Source organism: Chiloscyllium punctatum, unplaced genomic scaffold (genome assembly GCF_047496795.1).
Source record: "Chiloscyllium punctatum isolate Juve2018m unplaced genomic scaffold, sChiPun1.3 scaffold_145, whole genome shotgun sequence".
Lineage (NCBI taxonomy): Eukaryota > Metazoa > Chordata > Chondrichthyes > Orectolobiformes > Hemiscylliidae > Chiloscyllium > Chiloscyllium punctatum.
The window spans coordinates 337,982-352,549 of record NW_027309879.1 but is presented as its reverse complement, the minus strand read 5'-3'; the positions used below and the strand labels follow the sequence as shown (position 1 = coordinate 352,549).

General features: G+C 44.0%; 1 long non-coding RNA gene across 1 annotated transcript in view; it reads left to right on the top strand.

Annotated features, from left to right (window-relative positions):
* LOC140471661 (uncharacterized) overlaps window positions 1–10,567 on the top strand; it is a 75,258-nt gene extending 64,691 nt beyond the window's left edge. Inside the window, exons 4-5 of the long non-coding RNA XR_011957150.1 lie at window positions 6,477–6,588; window positions 10,443–10,567. This is a non-coding gene — a long non-coding RNA (uncharacterized lncRNA). The remainder of the gene's footprint in view (window positions 1–6,476; window positions 6,589–10,442) is intronic.
* Window positions 10,568–14,568: the final 4,001 nt, after the last annotated feature.

Sequence of the window (14,568 nt, the reverse complement as noted above, 5' to 3'; positions counted from 1 at the left end):
TCCTCCAGGTTCCACAACCCATTCATGGTCCCATTCTGCAGACCAGATATCCCAACCCAATGTAGTCCCACCTGCTAGCACCCGGCCCATCTCCCTCTAAACCCTTCCTAAACCAATCCAGATGCCTTTTAACTGTTGCAGTTGTACTCGCCTCCACAACTTCCTCTGGCAGCTCATTCCATATATGTACTATCCTCTGCGTGAAAAAGTTGCCCCTTTTTATCTTTTATATCTTTCTACTCTCACCCTAAACCTTGCCCTATAATTCTGGACTCGAACACCCCAGGAGAAAGACTTTGTCTCTTTACCCTATCCATGCCCCTCTTGATTTTATAAACCTCTATAAGGTCACCCTCAGCCTCCGACTCTCCAGGAAAAACAACCATCACCTGTTCAAACTCTCCCTATCGCTCACCCCTGGGAACATTCTTGTAAATGTTTTCTGGACCTTTTCAAGTTTCACAAAATCCTTCCGATCGGAAGTAGAACAGAGTTGCATGCAGCATTCCAAAAGTGGCCTAACCACTGTCTTTTACAGCTGCAACATGACCTCCCAACTCCTGTACTCAATACTCTGACCAGTAAAGGAATGTATACCAAGCACCGCCTTCGCTATCCTAACTACCTGTGACTCGACTATCAAGGAACTCTGTATTTCATTTGAATAATTGCATAGACAGATAGAGTGGCCCGAGGTCTTCTGGGTAATGCTAGTACAGTCTAAGCTGGTAGGTAGAGCTAGTGAAATATTTGCAGCGCTGTCTGATGAATGGGCGAGAGATAATGCACATGTTAAACAGGCTGTTTTAAGTGCTTATGGATTGCTTATGAAAGGGAAGCCACTATAATTCCCTTTACTGTACCATCGCTATCTGTCAAAGCTCCTTCAGGTCTATATCCTCCGAATTGTTGAAACCTGCTCTCACCATTGCAACTCCCATTATTTCTAAACATTGTTGAGTCTCTAAAAGCTTCCCTATCAGGTTAATCTCCTCCACTGCATACAACACTCCGAGCATGTGTTATCTCTTCAATTCCTTCAGTTCCTATATACCGATGTATAGGTGTGACTGCTTTGTGGCCATTATATCCTCATTTATATCTGCAAAAGGCTCTGCTCACTGTAGCACATCCTATGCTCATAAGTGAATCTGGTCTCTCACAAGACATTCTATCACTCTCTCCTCCTGTCACGACAAGCTTCCCTATCCCTGTCCTATCTTGCAGCATGCACACCACTCACACTCTCTGACATACCTTCCAGTGCATAAATTCATCTCTCCTTCTAACTGTATCCAGTCTACAACTTCATCCCTGCCCGTGCACCATCCTCCAGTCCATATACTCCTCTCTATTGCTGCAGTATTCTCCAGTTTATATCATCTTCCATGTGCTTGCAACATTCTCCAGTCCATACTACCCACCCTTTCCCTGTAATATTCTCCAGTCCATACCATCCTCCCTATCACTGTGATATCCTCCAGATCCCACAACTGTTGTTAAATGTACGACATCCTGGAATCCTGTGAATGTTTCTATGCCCTGATCAACATAGTCCATGTAACGATCCACAACCCGATACCCATCCCTATCTCTGGAATCTAATCAAAGACGCTTTATGTCTATAACTTCCTCCAAATAACAAAATGTTTTCTCCTGCGAACATTCTGTAGCAACTGTAACTATGTTTAACCCTGCAACATTGTCACACCCCCAAACATCTGTCCCACTCTGTGTCCTCTAACCATCCCTCAAAGGCCCTCTCTCGGTGACACACGCCATGCATTTGCAACAAGGCAGATGGAATGACAGCATTAACTGAAGGGAACAGATATGATCGAACTGTTATTGTGGAGGGGTGACTGCAGAATCACCATGACAGCAATGTGATTATTGAAGGGTTGTAGCGATTTAGGCAGGATCAGCAAAAAAAAAACAAGGTCCCGTTTTGTTGTGAAGAAAGGACACAGTCAGTGCATTAGTGAGACAGTCAATTTAATCTAGGAATCAAAATATAGAGTCATTTTGAATGGACAGCTTCCAAATAACAAGGGAGATCTGGCAGATCAAATCACAATCCATGCTCGTTGGTAAGTTGGATACAATATTTTCTTGGTGATAGTGGACAGAGGCATTTGGAGTGGTCAATTTCTAATTGGACGTCTGTGGCCAATGCTGTTTCACAAGGATCAGTGCTGCGATGTCTGTGTGTAATTTATATCTGTGATTCAGATGAAAAGGTCAGCAGTTTGATTAGTACTTTGCAGACGACATTTGGAAAGACATGTAATGATTAGGGATAGTTCGGGGAATTGTGGATAGCGAGGAAGAGTGTTAAACGTTGCAGCAGTATGTAGATCAGCTGGAACGCTGGAGAGAGATGTGGCAAATTGAATTTCATCGGGGCAGGTGTGAAGTGATGCATTTATGAAGTCAATTGGAAGAGAGAAGTACACTCATTGACTAATTGGAAACATTAATAAACAGATGACCTTGGATGCAAATCCGTAGCTCCCTGAAGATAACAACACAGTAGGATGTGGTGGTAAAGGAGAAGTATGGTTTGCTTATCTTCATTGGGCACAGTATTGAGTACAGACGTTTGCATGTCATGTTGTGACTGAATGAAACTTCAGTCGGCCATGTTTGGAATGTTGCGTGTCGTTCTCATCAACACACCACAGGAAGGATGTGGAGGTTTTGGGGAGGGTGTAACAGAGGGTTGGCAGAATATTGCCTGGATGAGAATGTGTTTACTGTAAGGAGGTTGGACGCAGTTAGATTGTTTTGCGAGAATATCCGAGACTGAAGGGTGACCTGGTACAGGTATATAGGAGAGGCGTGGATCGTTGGAATACTTCTTCCAATGTCGAAATATCAAATACTAGGGCGCCTCAGTTTAAGGTGAGAGTGAGAAGTTTTAAGTGAGATGAATGAGACCAGTTGTCTTTACCGAGAGGGTAGAAGCTGCTCAGGAGGTGGGAGAGGTGGCAATAAGAGCAAATATTTGAAGGGCATTTAGACAGAAACATGAATAGGCAGAGAATAGAGGGATATCGCCCATGGTCAGGCAGATGGGATTAGTTTAGAATAGCATCATGGTCAGAACAGCCATGGTGGGCCGAAGGGCCTATTACTCTGCTGTACTGTTCTAGTTTCTAACTTCACGGCATCTACCCTGTCAAAGCCCCTCAGAATCCTGGATGTTTCATTCAATTTCTTTCCCATTCTTCAAAATCCCATTCGGTTCAAGGGCAATCTACTCCACCTCTTCTCATTGGAAAATCCCGCCATCTCCAGGATCAGCCGAGTGAACCTTCCCTGGTCTGCCTCCAACACAAGAATGTCTTTCCTTAGTGCACGCATACTGTTCATTATAATCTAGGTGTGGTCTGACTTGTACCTTGCATCGTTTTAGCAAGGCCTCCCTATTTTTAGACTCCATTCCCTTTGTAATAAATAGCAGCATTTGATTTGCCTTCTCTATGACCTGCTGATCCTGTAAGCTACCTGTTTCAGATTGATACACAAGGATTCCCAAAACCCTTTGAGCAGTCAGTCTGAAACCAAATGGTGTTAGCCTGACAGTAAGTCGGGAACGTGCTGGAATGTGTTATAAAGGATATGACAATAAATGATAACTGGATGCTTAGAAACAATGGGAGATGTATGATTTTATAAAAGGGATTCTATATTTTGGTGTGACCTTAAATGGCAGAATAGATAAGGGTGGGAGAGGGTAGTTGCGGTTGAGGTATATTTGGAATTTCAGGAGCATTTTGACAAGTTTCAACCAGGGCTAAAGATTAGCTCGAGATAGAATAGGGCCCCTGAAAGGTCAATGAGGCTGTCTGTGTGGAATCACTGCTGATGGGGGAGATACTGAACAAATATTTTGTGTTAGGATTTACTACGGAGAAAGACATGGAAGCTCGGGAACTTGGGAAAATACATAGGGATGTCTTGAAAAGCATTCACCTTGGAGAACAGGAGGTGCTGGATGTCTTAAAATGCAAGAAGTTAGATAACACCTTGGGACATGATCAGATGTATCTCAGCGCCTTGTGAGAAGCGAGGGAGAAAATTGCAGGGCCCCTCCCAGAGATATTACGCTGAAAGACTGCAGCGACTGGGCTTGTATACCCTTGAGTTGAGAAGACTGATAGGGGATCTGATTGAGACATATAAGATTATTAAAGGATTGGACGCTCTGGAGTCAGGAAACATGTTTCTGCTGATGGGTGAGTGCTGAACCAAATGACACAGCTTAAAAATACGGGGTAGACCATTTAGGACAGAGATGAGGAGAAACTTCTTTAACCAGACAGTGGTGGCTGTGTGGAATGCTCTGCCCCAGAGGGCAGTGGAGGCCCAGTCTCTGGATTCATTTAAGAAAGAGTTGGATAGAGCTCTCAAGGATAGTGGAATCAAGGGTTATGGAGATAAGGCAGGAACAGGATACTGATTAAGGATGATCAGCCATGATCATATTGAATGGTGGTGCAGGCTCGAAGGGCAGAATGGCCTACTCCTGCACCTATTGTCTATTGTCTAGTTGTATCATCAACAGCCACGACAGACCAGTGAGACTGATGCAGGGGTGGTAAGTAGTTGGAGGAGATTCTGTGAGAAACGATAATCATGCTTTTGGAAAGGTAAGGACAGGTTAACAATCATCAGCATGGCTTTGTGCATGGGAAAGGAGGTAGACAAGTGATAGATCAAAGCAGAGCAGTAGACGATGTCACATGAACTTTAGCAAGGCCTTTGACAAGTTTCTGCATGGCAGACTGGTTAGTAAGTTTAGATCACACACAACCAGGGAGCGCTCACTAACTAGATACAAAACAGGATTGACGGTCCGAGACAGAGCATGTTAATAGAGGGTTTCTGATCAAACTGCAGGCCTGGTGTGCCATGGGGTTCGGTGCTGGGTCACTGTTGTGCATCATTTATATAAACAGTTTGGTAGATTATACAGAAGTCATGTTGAGCAAGTTTGTGAGTGAGACTGAAATTGGTGATAATGTGTACATTGAAGAGGGTTATCGAAGAGTACAATGGGATCAACAGTACTGCTGGACCAGTGAGGTTAGGAATAACAGGTGGAGAAATGCAAGATGTTGTATTGTGGTAAAGCAGACCAGGCTGGACGTGTACAATTAATGTTTGGGCCCTGGGTACTGTTGTCAATCAGTGACCCAGGGACACAGGTACACAGTTTTTTGAAAGTAGCATCACGGGTAGGCAGTCTGGTGAAGCAGGCGTTTAGGATGGTTCCCATTCATTGGGCAGAGCATTGAGAGTAGGAGTTGGGATGTCATGGTGTATCTGTACAGGGCATTAGTGAGGCCTCTGTATAAACATTGTTGATTATCTGGTAAAAATCAACTTATTCATGTATGTCCTTTAGGGAGGGACATCTGGCATTCTTGCCTGCTCTGGCTCACATGTGACTCCAGTCCGACACCAATATGACTGACTCTGAGCTGCTTCTGGGCAATTAGCAGTGGGGTAATGTATGCTGGTCCATCCGGTGACATCCTTCGGCCATGAATGAATCATTGAAAATACAAATGTCCATCCCTACCTCTGCAAACAGCTCTAGCTGCAGCAATCTGTACTGGCTTTGTAACACTGTTCAGGCCTTTGCCCCTCTCTGTAACACCCTCACCACCTCCAGCACCTTCAATTCTCCCTGTTCTGATCATCTGATTAAACGCTGATGTTTCCTCTTCCTACTGCACTCCTCCCTTGGAGACTCCCCAGCGATCTCTTTAACAAATGAGTCCACTTTTCTAAACGTTGGCTTCTTCAGAATTGATAGTTTTTTTTCATCTCTTAATCCAATCCAATAAGTCCTGGGCCAAGACCATCCGAAGTGGGGAGGAGCATTGGGAAGATGTCGAACACCTCGAGACTTACTGTGGGGAAAAATAGGAATCCAGGAGAAAACAGCACAAGGAGCGCATGACCACACCAGCGCCTCACCCATCCCCTTCCCATGGCCACCTTCTGCCTCAAGTGTAACAGAGTCTGTGGAAGGCCACATCGGTCTGAACAGCCAACTCAGGACCCACACCACCCCAGAGTGGGAGAGAGTCAGCCTCGTCTGTGACCCACCGCCAAAGAGATGATGAGATAGGAAGGTTGAATCCCCTCACAATTATCCCAGTGCCTTTGTTACAAATTCAAACAATTCCCTGTTAATGCAGTGTCTTGTAATGTGATATCACTCAGTATCTCTCCATGTGGTATCCCTCGATGTGTCGGTGTATTTGCTGCCTCTGTCAGCATTTCTCCCTCTTAGAGATGGTCTGAGATCCTGAGTCAACAGAATTGTCCACTCCAGAGAGATGCAGCAGGGATGGAGACTGGGATTTTCGAGATCTCTGCTGGACTCTGTGCCACTCTGCATGAGTTATCCTCATTGTATCACTCTAATTTCCCATTCTGTCTATTTCTGTCTCATGCAGGTAATCAGGATATTCCTAACTCCTGTCTCATCCATCACCTCATTGAAGACGCTTGGTCAGCCAGAGAGAGATGGAGAGGGAGATCTGGAGCCTTCAGTAAATCCTGCAGCCGGTAGGATCACTCACAGTAAACAGCACAGGGTGGAGGTAGTAGACATTTGTATTCAGACCTGGAAGACCAGACATAGATACAGATCTGGGCAAGGAACCACAACATTCTAGACTTCATTCCCACCATCTTGTGAGGGTCCTGCTTTCTCCTCTGCTGTACTGGTCCTCAATGTGACAGCACAGCGGATCGCAGGCATCAATCCTGGCCCATGCTGTCTTCGTGATCTCTGTGATATCCTCCAATCCCGATAATCCTTCCTCTGTCTGGAATCTCCTCTAGTCCACACCATTCTCTCTGTCTCTCTCAGGTTCTCCAATCCCTAAGACCCTAACTCCTAAACTTCTGCAGTAGATACTAAATTCCTTCATCCTGGTAAACCCTGACAGTCCTGTCTATCTCTGTGAGCTCCTCCCACCAATACCACCCTCCATGTCAATGTATTTGTCTTTAACCTCTGCATCAGTCCCTATCTATGTAATCTTCTCCAGCTCCTACAACCCTTCCTTGGCTGTGAAAAAATTGTAATCTCCTTATCCTTCTCCAATTCTTTGATCTTTATCTTGTTAAATTTCACCCTCATTCCTGACACCATATCCCTCCCGACCACAAGAACCTCTTTCAGTTTGTGCAGCCCTTCCCATCTGTGTAACTGTCTCCATCCCAGCAACCTGGCATTCTCTATTGCCTTCCGATCTTTGTAACCTTCAGAACCGTGAAGCCTTCTTATAACTATAAACGTCTTCAGTCACTACAATCTTCCATATGTCTGTTAGTATTCACAATACACTTCTCCCGGACACACTCCCCATCTGTGCCTCTCAGACTGCCTGCCTCTCCTTACATCCATCCCTATCCCTATCTCCAGAATCTAATCCAGCTCCCTTATCTCTGTAAATGTCTCCAATCTCCAAACCCCTTTGTCCCTCTGACATTCTTGACCAGATGTAACTCTGTTTAAGTCTAACATCCTCGAGTCCCTGTAAGCCTGCCTATCTCTGTAACCTCTACCCATCTGTTCAACCTCCCACTACTGAGGAATGACTCCCTGTATTCGCCATAAGGCAGATGGAATGACAGGGAACAGATATGATGGAACCGTCATTCCGGAGATTTAGCTGCAGAATGACCATCGCTGGGAAGTGAATACTGAAGGGTTGTTGGGATAGAGTCAGAGAGATGTACAGCATGGAAAACGACCCTTCGGTCCAACCCATTCATGCTGAGCAGATATCCCAACCCAATCTAGTCCCAATAGGCAGACTAGGCAAAAAGCCAACATGTTGTGAAGGAAGAATGTGGTTAATGTATTAATGAGACAGTCATGTGGATCTGAATATCAAAAGTGGAGCTGAGAATAAGCAAACAGCAGCAACCGTTAGCAGGAATTCTTTTGTAAGCACCAGACAGTGATGGGAATGTCAATATAGTTGCAGTCAGGACACTGAATGTACTTATGGTAAGGGCAGTACAGTAACTGTGTGTGACAGTGGTCTCCATGCCGACTGATACAGCACTGACTATCAGTGCTGTAACGGATAGAATCCTGGATTGTATGTGAGATGGTTTTCTATAACATCATATCATATTTGTAGATCAAATGCTGTGTACTAATAAAAATCCAATAATCCCATTATAAAGGAGTTTTGTGAGCAGAGACCCATAATACCCACATCCCATGAATGAATAAATAAAAATACATATGTCCCTCCCTACCTCTGCAAACCCCTCCAGCTGCAGCAATCCGTACTGACTTTGTAACACCGTTCAGGCCCTGACCACTCTCTATAACACTCTCACCACCTCCAGCACCTTCACCCCTCCCTGTTCCTTTTGTGACATTAATCCCTTACACTAATTCTTCTTCTCATTGTCCAACTCCTGCGAGCAGACCCTTTGCAATCCTTTTAAAACTTACTCCTAGAACATTCTCTCACTTCAGGATTTTAAGTACTTTTTGGTGATCTTCTAAGCCTCATAATCTAATATGATCCATTTTGTCCTGAATGAGGGGCCGGTAGGAATTTCTTGCTGAGATTTTGTCTGTTTCAATGGAATGTTCTTTTGTTGAGTGATTTACACTTCCTTCAAACTGTTCTTATACAGGCACATATTTCAGTCTGTTTCGCCTCTTTGCCATGGTCAGTTCTCATCTCAAACCCATGTAATTGGCTGTTTTTGTTTCTAGTTGTAGCTTATCCTTTCTGTGATTCACTTTAAAACTTTATATTTCTTTAAACTGCACTTTATCACAATTTCCCTGAGGATCTCTCCAGGTGACATTACTCATTCACTAAGTTTGATCACACAACGGTCACTCTGAGATAGTTATGTCCATAGCCAGTTGCACAATTTGTTATTTAAAAAAAAACACCGAAAACAAATTTTCTGAACTCCTCTTCCAATATCACTGTTGTCAGTGTGACTGTCCCAGATTATGTGAATATTGAAGTTTCCCAAAATTATTACAATGCCTTTGTTTAAAAAATTCCAATGAATTCCTGTTTTATGCAGTGATGAGCAACGGAATGCTGTTCGGTGGCTAAAACTGTTCTGCTGCTTGTGTCCTTGGCAAGTAGTAGCCAGAATTTACATTCAGACTGACTCTACTTCATGATCTGAGGTCAAATGCTTTCTCTGTAATGCCTTTGTTATCCATTATTGTTAGTGTTGCCCATTTTGCCTGAGTTTGCACAAGGTGGTGAACCATTGAATATTTATGCCCACCTTTTGTTCGCCCTGTACGCATGTCTCTCTGGTGTCTAAATCTCTTTTATCTCTGTGTTACAAATCAATCTACCTTGTTGAAGAGACATTATCCATTCCAAAAAAAACATAATTTACTCTTTCCCACAATTTCCTGTCACAGACCTGTTCCCTGATGTACATTCCCTGATGTAGTTAAACTCTGTCCCATCCTGTTCCTTTCTGCTTGTCTTCAGTCACATTCCCAGCTGCTCCCATACTTCACCTTTTCTCTTTGCATTTGGAAAGCTCGTTTCACCTGAACCCTGTCCCAGCATCCTCTGTGTCAGTTTAAAGCCCTATCCCATAAACCTACCGACATGATTGGCCAGGACACTGCTCCCAGCACGGTTCCAGTGGGACCATCCTAATGGATTATTTATTAAATCGGGTATGGGATGTGGGTGTCTCTGGCTGACCAGCCTTTCTTGCCCAGCCCTAGCTGCCTTCGAGCTAAGTAACTTGCTCAGCCATTTCAGAGGGTAATTGGAGGCAAACACTTTGCTGTGGGTATGTCGTGTAGACCACGTGAGGATGAGTAGATATCCTTATCTAAAGGACAAGTATTTGGATTTTTGTACATCAGCAATGGTTTCATATATATTGATGGATTGTTAATTACTATTTTTAAAATTATTAATTTTAAACTCCACCATTTCGGATGTGGGATTCAAACCCTCTTCCCCTGAACATTAGCTGATGTTTTGGACACATGCTCTAGCAATAATACCACTAGGCCATTACTTCGCCTGCTCACTGGTTCCTCATCCCTGAGCACTGATACCAGGGCATCATGAAGCTAAACCCGTTCTTCCAACATGACTGTGTGATCCTGAAGTCTTCCTGCACTCTGGTGATATCACTCAGTCTCTCTCCATGTGGTATCCCTCACTGTGTGGGTCTAATTGCTGCCTCTGTCAGCTCCTCCCGCTCTTCCAGTTACTCCAGATCCTGAGCCAACAGAATTCTCCACTCCAGAGAGACACAACAGCACAACCCAGGGATGGAGTGGGATTTTCCAGATATCTGTGGGGCTCATTTCCATTCTCCATGTGTAACCCTCACTGCATCAGTCTAAGTTTCTATTTTGTCTATTTCTGTGTCTCCTTTAGGTATTTAGGAAGTTCCTGACTCAATAGACCTCCCAATCGCTGGGGGTCTCGTCCAACACCCCATTGAAGATGGTTGGTCAGCCAGAGAGACAAAGGGCAGGGAGATGTGGAGGCTTCAATAAATCCTGCAGTGAGGTAAGATCACTCAGAGTGCACAGAGCAGGGAGCAATGAGAGGGCTCCAAACATCGCTAACAAGACATGATATAGATACAGTGCTGGATGGGGAGCACAGTACAGTACAGACACACCCCAGACTCAATCACCACCTCTACTTTAATGTATGTTGCACTGAGACAGCATGGGGAATTCAGAGTTATCAATCCAGTCCTGTGCTGTCTTAGTGAGCATCAGAACAACAGAGGGGCAAGTAAGCCACCGACGGGGGTTTGGGAATGCTGCCTGGGATCTTTCTGTTCTGTGTTCTCCCTCCATCACTGTGCTAAGACTCACTATTCTGCAACTCTGTGCCTATGGCATGGCTTGTGCACCAGTGTCTTCAGTAATTTTTAATTCCTATAATAGTTCCTGTCCCCGTAACTACCTCCCTTCCCGATAGTCCTCCACATATTTGAAATGTACTGCATTCCAGACTACCATCCTTATCGCTGTAACTTGCTTCAGTGTCTACAACATGCCTTATTATGGTACTGTAATCCTCTTTAACTGGATACAGAGTGATACAGCACGGAAACAGAACCTGTGGTACAACTCATCAATGCTCTCCATGTTTCCTATACTGAATGAGTCTCATTTGCCTGCGTTTGGACCTTATCTCTTCAAACCTTCTCACCTCCATGTACTTGTCCAAATGTCTTTTCCATGTTGTCATTGTTCTTGTTTCTCCCATGTTCCCCTGGCAGTCTGTACACCATCCTCTGTGGATAATGTTGCCCCTCAGCTCCCTCTTTAAATCTTTGCTCTCCCACGTCCCGTTTGTACTCTCGAGTTTTGGACTCCCTTACCCTTGGCTATTCACCATTCTTAGGCCCAATCCTTGTGACACTCCAATGGTCACAGACCTCCAGTCTGATAAGCAAACCTCCACCACCACCCTCTGTCTTCTACCTTTGAGCCAGTTCTGTATCCAAATAGCTAGTTCTCCCTGTATTCCATGAGATCGAATCTTGCTAATCGGTCTCCCATGGGGAACCTTGTTGAACGCCTTACTGAAGCCCATATAGATCACATCTACCGCTCAGCCCTCTTCAATCCTCTTTGATACTTCTTCAAAAAACTCGATGAAGTTTGTAAGACATGATCTCCCACGCACAAATCTCTATCTCTAATCAGTCCTTGCCTTTCCAAATACATGTACATCCTGTCCCTCAGGATTCCCTCCAACAACATGCCCACCAGCGACGTCAGGTTCACTGCTCTATAATTCTCTGGCTTGTCCTTACCACTCTTCGTAAACAGTGGCACCACGTTAGCTGACCCAAGTCTTCCGGCACCTCACGTGGGACCATCGATGATACAAATATCTCAACAAAAGGCCCAGTAATCACTTTTTTAGCTTCCCACAGAGTTCGAGGGTACACCTGATCAGGTCCTGGGAATTTATCCATCTTCAGCTTTTCAAGACATCCAGCAATTGCTCCTCTGTAATATGGACATTTTGCAAGGTGTCACCATCTATTTCCCTACATTCTATATCTTCCATTTCCTTTTCCCCAGTAAAAACTGATGCAAAATATTTGTTTAGTATCTCTGTCTTTTAAACGTTGTAATTGTAACCACGTCCACCCCTTTCTCAGGAAGTTCATTCCACAATCAAAACACCCTCTGTGTAACAATTTGCCCCCATGTCTTTTTTTGAACATCTCTCTTCTAACCTTAAAAATGTGGTCCCTCCTCTTGAGACTCCCCCATCCTACGGAAAAGGCAACTACCATTAAATCGATCTATATCTCATTTTTTAAAAAATAAACTTTTATAACATCACATCTCAAACTCCAGGCTCCAATGAATAAAGACTCAGCCTATCCAGCCATTTTTCAGAACTCAAGTCTTTCATATTCAGCAACGTCTTGGTAAATGTCTTCTGAACCCCCTGCAGCTTAATAATATCCTCCCTATAACTGGGCGACCAGAACTCGACAGAGTAGTGCAGAACAGGCCTCACCAATATCTGTGCAATCTCAACATGACGTCCCAAATCCTCCACTCAATGGACTGAGCAATAGTCAGGCATGCCAAGCACTGTCTTATCCATCCTGTGATGCAAACTTCAAGAATTATGTACCTGAACCCGGAGGTCCCTCTGCTCTAAAACACTAACTGAGGTCCGAACATTAATTGTATAAGCTCTACCCTTGTTTGTTTTACCAAGTGCACTTCCTCGCATTTATTCAGATTAAATACCATCTACAGTTTTTCAGCCCATTCACCCATTTCATCAAGATCCCTTTGTAATCTCAAAAAACCTCCTTCACTGCCCATTATGCCACCCTCCAGCCTTTCCAGCACATCACACATGGTTGTTAATGATATAAATATCTTTGCTCGTGGCTCCAGAATTTCTTCCCTAGCATCGCACAATGTCCTGTGATACAGTTAATCAGGTCCTGGGTCTTTCCATTCCTTTGTGTTGTAAAATCTCCAGCACCACCTCTTCTATAATATGCCTCTTTTTAAGTCATAGAGATGGGCAGCATGGAAACAGATCCTTTGGTCCAACTCATCTATGCTGACCAGAAGATCTGAATAAATCCATCCCATTTACCAACATTTGGCCCATGTACCTCTAACCCTTATTATTCATATACCCATCCAAATGCCTTTTAAATGTTGTCATAGTATCAGTATCTGCTACTTTCTCTCTCAGCTCATTCCATACACGCACCACCGTGTGCATAAAAAAGCTGCCCCTTCAGTGCTGTTTAAACCTTTCCCCTTCAACCTTAAACCTGTGCCCTCTAGTTTTGGACTCTCCAAGCCCTGGGAAAAGACCATGACTGTTTACCCAATTCATACCCCTCATGTTTATATAAACCTCTGTCAGGTCACCACTCATCTCTGATGCTCCAGGGAAAATAACCCCAGCTTATTCAGCAACAATCCTGGCAACATCTTGTAAATCTTTTCTGAGCACTTTCAACTTTCACAACATCCTTCCTGTAGTGGGGACACTGGAATTGCAGAGAACTCCAAATGTGGTCTAACGTATTAATCTTGTTCCCTGAGTTCCCCAGTCTTTGTCCACTGTAAATTCTGGAATACAAAATGTGTTTAAGTTCTTAGCCATATCCTGCTGTTCCACACATCAATGGCCTCATTGATCTTTAAGGGACACTATTTCGTCTTGAGTTATTCTTTTATTCAATATATTTATACAATCACTCTTGGATTCTCCTTATCATTTTCTGCTGAGGCAATTTCATGTACCCTTTCTGTATTCCTGATTTCTACCCAAAGTGTATTCCTATAGCCCCTGTGATCCTCGGGGATTCCCTTGATCCAGCTGGTTATACCTGACATGTGCCCCCTTTTCCTTGACCAAACCCTCAATAGACAGCCAGTGTTTCCTAATGCTGTCAGCATTGACCTGCCCACAAACAGGAACATGCTGGTGGTGATCGCTCAATTTATCTCACTTTTAAAATATTCTCACTTGCCAGACTTCCCTTTCCCTGCAAATAGACTCCCCAGTCACCTTTTGAAAGTTCCTGGCTACTACGATCATGATTGGTCTGGCCCGATTTTATAACTTGAACCTGTGGACCAGCCCTGTCCTTTTCCATTGCTGTTTTCAAACTAATGGAACTGTGGTCCCTTTGGCAAAATGCTTTACTCACACCTTAGTCCCTTTCCCTACCTTGTTTCCCAAGGGGAGGTCAGGTTTTGCCCCTTTCTCTTTTCAGGCCATTTACATATTGATTGGGAGTTTTCTGGAACACAATTACCAAATTCCTCCCTTAAACACTGAACACTGGCTGTCCCAGCCTAGGTTTGGAAAGTTTAAAAACCCCAACCATAACAGCCCTTTTATTATGGTTGATATTTGAGATCTCCCGACATATTTGTTCCTCAGTCTGCCACGGATTATTCGGGGTCAGTAAGACAATCGTGTCAGAGTGATGATCCATTCTTATTTCTCTGTTCCACTAACATAGCTTCACTGGGTG